This window comes from Heterocephalus glaber, unplaced genomic scaffold (assembly GCF_053883595.1).
Source record: "Heterocephalus glaber isolate CG9 unplaced genomic scaffold, H.glaber_assembly_v1.0 deba00000738, whole genome shotgun sequence".
Classification (NCBI taxonomy): domain Eukaryota; kingdom Metazoa; phylum Chordata; class Mammalia; order Rodentia; family Bathyergidae; genus Heterocephalus; species Heterocephalus glaber.
Genome location: NW_028258161.1, coordinates 3,502,968 through 3,508,967, shown reverse-complemented (window position 1 = coordinate 3,508,967; position 6,000 = coordinate 3,502,968).

The following is a 6,000-nucleotide window of genomic DNA, read 5'->3' as shown; positions in this document are numbered from 1 at the left end:
TCTCAGCTCTCTCCTTCCATGTTTATTCCCAGGGCTGCCCCACGCCCTGCTCCTTTACGTCTGACTCAACTCTGCCATGGCCACATAATTCATTGGTCTCCCGGTTTAGGATTTCGACTTTCTACCAGGTGGTGGGGTAAACCTGTTAACATGCAATCCCCCTTCCTTAAAATCTGACTTGCTTTCAGGACAATACCCCCATCTGCTAGAGTGGAAGGTGTGGCCTGCCCCGAACCCAGAGCCCGGAGGGAGCGGGTGGCTGGTCTCTTTGTGGAATGGTTCTTTTCCCGAGAGTTTTGGGTTTCTCCCTGGCCGCTGTCTGCCTCACAGTTCTGCCTCCTCCTCCCGAAGTTCAGGGTCAGGTTGGCAAACCAGTCACGTGGCAGCACTTTACAGTGCAGCAGACTCTGCAGGCAAGAAGTGTGTTGAGTCGCTGCTATTGATCTGTAACATGCTGCTATTATCAGTCCTTTTATTAAACTTTGGAATTTGAATTGTTGGAAACTTCAGCTGTGCTGTCAAAAAGTCTCCCAGGTTACTGTGTTGAGTTGGCATTGAACAGAAATTAACAGGCATACTGGGCTGGAAATGTGAGACTTTGGTTTCCATTTGTACAGGGCCAATGCACTGAAGTAAATCTGTAAGGTCTCATGTACATGGGTTTGATTACAGAAACTAACGAAGGATTCTCTAATTAATGAAAAAAAAGTATGCTGAGTGAGTAAAGGGCAATGTGTCGCTGTCCAATCACCAGAAAGTGGTGGCTACCAGGTACCATGCCTGAGCGGATCCCACGCCCACCCACCACACCTCCCCTGCAAGGGAACAAGCGTGATTTGGGGGGGGGGGGTCCGGTGAGCATGTGAATGTAACCTGGTGCACCTGCTGAAACGTCACCAATTACTGAGTCCCCTAGGCCTGTGTCATCAGCCAAGCTTTCTGTGCCAGAGGAATTGTTCTAGACCCGATCTGAATGGCTGCCCCCGACTCCCACCCTACCAAGCTCTTAGGTGTGGTTAGAGTGAAAGCAGCTGCAGTTTAGATCTCATTTAATTTTAACTAATTTAAATTTAAATGCCCACATGTGGCCAGGAGCTACCTCCTAGGACGGTGTAGGTCCGACATAATCTGCATTAACCTTAAAATGCCAAACCGAAGCTTCAATGGAGACATTTCCAGAGCACAGAAAAATACCAGCACGGATCAGAAGGGAATTACTGTACTAACAAAAAAGAGAAAAATCTATGAGGCTATAAAGGTTAAACCTCTTATCAATATATAGTAGTCCAACACAGTGATTCTAGATGTCAAATTAGTGCTTAATGACTAACAATATTAGGGTAGATATTAGCTCAATCCACAGGTCACACCCTGGCTCAGCTGTTCCCACTCCTTGGTTTTCCTTCATATTACCTCTTTGCCTTTATGAGCAGGGATTGCTTTTTGTGATGCTATTGATAGGGAGGAGACGTGAAGGATGGCCATGGAGAAATTACCATCTAAAAGCCTAGACCAGAACTGGGTTTAGTGGCACAGACCTGTGATCCTAGCACTCTGGGAGGCTGAGGCAGGAGGATTCCAAGTTCAAGCCCAGCTTGGACAACTTAGCAAAACCCTGTCTCAAAAACCAAAAAAAGGCTAGGGATATAGCTCAATGTGGAGGCCCTGGGTTCAGTCACTCACACCACAAAAAACCCAAACCAAAATGGATGTGCACGCGCACACACACTCACTCACGGAACCTAAATCTTGAACTCTCTTAGGGCATTGTTTAGAGAGGATGTGGATGTGGAAGGAGGCCAGTTACTTCCAGCCAAGTGCTAGCTCTCCTCTTGTTTATTTCATTTCTCTCTCTTGGGGCTTTTTTCTCCCTTGCTCAAGCTCAAGAGTCAACACTAAATTATTCGCTCCCCTCCTGTCCAAAAGCTGGGTGTCCTGCCTTGCCAGAGGGGTCCTCGGCAGCTAGCCTTGCCCGTGCTGTGTGTTGGAGATCCTATTCCTTTCCCCAGAGCTCAGCTCCACTTCCTTGGGCAGAGGGCGCTGAGCAGCGGGGGCCCCTGCCAGGGTGGCAGCTCCCCGGAACCCCTTACAGGCCCCTGGGGGTTTTCTCAGCTGGGAACACCCAGGCCTGGCAGAAACAGCCCGGGGCTCCTGCTGGGCTGGCAAGGGCGAGGTCAGGGTTCTGTAGGGTCCCACATCCCTGTGGGTCTATTGTATATTCCAAGCGATTCTGACAAAATGAGCATGCAATGTATACTTCTTTCATTTGATAAAAGAAATTCCGTAATTTAAAAAACATGCCGCTGAACAGCAGACAACCAAGAATGTGGTGTAGATTCCGAACTCAGTCTCCTCAGGGCCCTTATCAGGAGGACAACACAGGCCCCATGCATGCTGGCCTTGGGCTTGTCCTGTCCCTCTTCCCCAGGGCACAGATCCTGAAGTCACCACCACACATGGCAGCCACCCAGCCGAGGACAGGGCTCAATGCAAATGTGAGGGCCTTAAACCTGCCACATTTCCCTTCCCCAGATGTGCAGACTAAAAGCAAAAACAAAACCCAAACCAGCCCTTCCTTATATTCTCTAACACTAAAGGGCAGATCCTCGAGGCCCACAAGAAAGAAACGGATGGACAATGAAACCCAAAAGCCAGCCCCAGAAAGGACAACAAAGAATTTCACATCCTGTTTGCAGGAGGAAATGGAGGCTGGAAGCAGCAACTCCCCAGGGCTCCATTGAGCCTGAGAAGCTTGTTTCCTTCCCCATAAACAGAGCCCCGGCCCCTGTCGATTCTGGAGCTCCCTCCTGCCTTCCACTCCCAGTTGTTTTTCTTATAATCCTCGACTCAGTCCAACCTGGAGCCTGGCCCTGTGGCCAGCTCCTGATGGCTTCTGGAGGGACAGGGAGGGAGGGTGTTGGGAAGCCACCACTGTCAGTGTGACATCTCCTTTCCCGGGCCATCCAGGGGGCTGGCTTCTGACCCTCCACCGCTTTTCCCTGGCTGCAGGTTATTTAATTTGTTTGTTTCTTTTATAAGGATAAATGACAATTGGAGCACTATTAGTAATAGACCATAATAAAACAACAGGAAATGACCTAAATTCCTGGACATTCAGAAACTGTTAAAATATTATGGCGCAAATACATATACATATCAGCAGACAAGAGAAAGACCTGGAGCTGTTAGTAACTAGCAGCCCAGTTCTTTACACAAGGACATGGACACTTCTCTGGCACCAGGGCACCATGATCCCCTTTTGCTTTTATAACAGAGACACAGAAGTTTACTGATGCCATGTTTGGATTTGAAGAAACCAATTTGAAGAAACCAATTTGAAGAAACCACCTGTAAGATGCTATTTTCAAAATAAAGGAAATGTGACTACAAACTAGTAAAGCCAAGGATTTGAACTGGTTTCCAAAATGTGTTTTGGGGTTTCTGTTTTTTTTGGTACTGGGGATCTAACTCAGGTCCTTGCACTTGTGCAGCAGGCAGCAAAACCACTGAGCTAAATCCCCGGCCCCCTCTGTTTATTTTTTGAGACAGGGTCTTGCTGTGTAGTTCAGACTAGCCTTGAACTCACTATGTGGCCCAAGCTGGCCTTGAATTAGTAGTGACCCTCCTGCCACCACGCCCAGTTTTAAAATGTGCTTTTAGAAATGTTTTATGTTAAGTGTGGCATGTATAGCTACGTGAGACAATGTCCATATTTTTTGAAGATGGACAATAGAGAATGCAGGGAGGAAGTGACATGGTTTTGAGGTTTGTTTTTAAATAACTTAGAAAAGAAAAAGAGAAAGGCTGGGTGAAACAATTATTGGAAATGAGTACATGGAGGCTGATTTGCCCACTGTCTTATGTTTGAAGTTCTCATACTGAAGTCCTGGACACGCAGGAAGGGTGCAGAGGGAGCCCAGCGAACAATATGCGGTCACTTCCCACCTCCTCTACAGAGCCACAGGCAGCAGGCTCAGCTCTGCAGATGTCCCTCCCCACCCTGCAGAGCAGTGGGACCAGTGGGATGGATGAAGCCAGTGGCCCCGAATGAGGACCCTCTGGGGCTTCCTCCTGATCACTGCCCTACCCGGATAGAAGTGACGAGCGTGGTCCCTGAGGAGCTGGGGCAGAACCGCTGAGCTGTGCAAGCCTTCAGGACCCCGTCACTGCTGACCTTGTGCCCCGGGGAGATCCCTGTGGTCCTGTCTCCGGGGAGGGCCGCTGTCCGCGTCGTCACTCCCAGAGATGTCCTGCCAGCTGCAACTCTTCTCTCTGCCACCCCAGAGAGCAGTTACAGAAGCCACAGTCTCAGGACGAGCATAGTATTCTATAAAGCTTATGGGTCACTGGACAACTTCCATGATTAATAACACATTATTTGTCTGCCTGAGAATTTTTTTTTTTGGTACCGGGGCTCGAACTCAGGACCTTGCGTTTGCGAGGCAGGCGGTGGAACCACTGAGCTAAATCCTCGGCCCCTAATAACACATTATTTGTGACACAGCTCTCAATAGATGAAGCCCCCATGATATCTTTCACACTGAGGTTAAGACCCCTGGGAGTAGGTATCAGTCACCTACACGGGGTCCCCACCATGTCTCAGAAGCCAGCAGGCCCACAGCCCACCTGGCTGAATGAGGAAGCAGCTCAGAAGCCCCGCCCCTCTGGGCCCGAGTGACACTCTCTCTGCGAGTTACAGACCGCAGCCAGATGCTGTCCCCCTGAAAACGGCTGCAGGATGAGCACAACTAGTGTTACTGGCTGGCAGTGCTCATAGAGGAAGGAGTGCGAGGTCCCAGGAGACACGTGCGTAGTGACTGTTTTACTATTAGGTCACCTTCTGCCACCCCATTCCACAGCCAGCTCCTTGAAATTTAACTTTGTTTTCTTATGCTCAGCACAGTGTCCAGCACAGCATAGTTCTCAAAATAGGGTACTGAATGCACAAATCCTTTCACCCATCCATCCATCCTCCCATCCACCCACCCATCCACCCACCCATCTATCCATCCACTGATCCACCCATTCATCCCTCCACCCATTCACCTACCCATCCCTCCACCCCTCCACCCATCCAATGTGTACTAAGCAGCTGCAAAGTACCTACTATTGTTCTGCACACCAGAAGCAGATCGGTGGATAAAACAGCAAGATCCTGGCTTCCTGTGCTCATGTTTTAGTTGGGAGAACAGATAAGCAAATATATAATTGGCTAGAGGGAGAAAATAGAGCAGAACCAAGAAATTCAGAAGAGCCAGGATGGGGATGAGGCTGTCCTTCATGTATCACAGAAGGTCCCTCTGTGAGAAGGTGACGTCTGGACTGAGATGAAGGAAGTTGAGAGAACAAACCACACAAATATCCGCAGGAGGTGGGTTTCAGGCCAAGCGATGGCACTGCAAAGACCCCGAGCCCAACCCATGGGTGGTGTATTTCAAGAATAAAGAGCCCAGTGTGGCATGAATGAGAAAGGCTTTTATCGCTTTTATTTCATAAAAAATGGACACATGACAACATTTAGAAATTGAAAAAGATGCATTAAAATATTCACAGAAGTACAATCGAAAAAAGAAAAAGATCAAAAAAGAATTATGAACTTGATGGTTTTCCTCGAGCAGGATGCATGTCCATGGAGAAACTAGACAGGCAAAAGTTTTAACTTCCGAGTTAGCCCTTTAGGTGTCTCTTTACAAAACTCACATGTAATTCTAAGAGGTCTTGTTCTACCAAGTCCTAAGGCATGGGAAGGACAGGCCTGCCCCTGGGATGTGACCCCACTGCAGCTGGCAGCCAGCACGGGGGCAGTGAGGGCCGGGAAAGGGCTGGGAAAGGGCCGGGACCTTGGCCAGAGACTGTGCAGGAGTCAGGAGGCCTGGGTCAGGCCGCTCTGGGGGGTGGCGGCCGACTGTCCGCACTGGGGACCGGTGAGGCCCAGGATCCTCTGCCAGAACTGGCACTGCTAGAGGGCGAGGGTCACTGGGCAGGGGCAGGAAGGAGGCA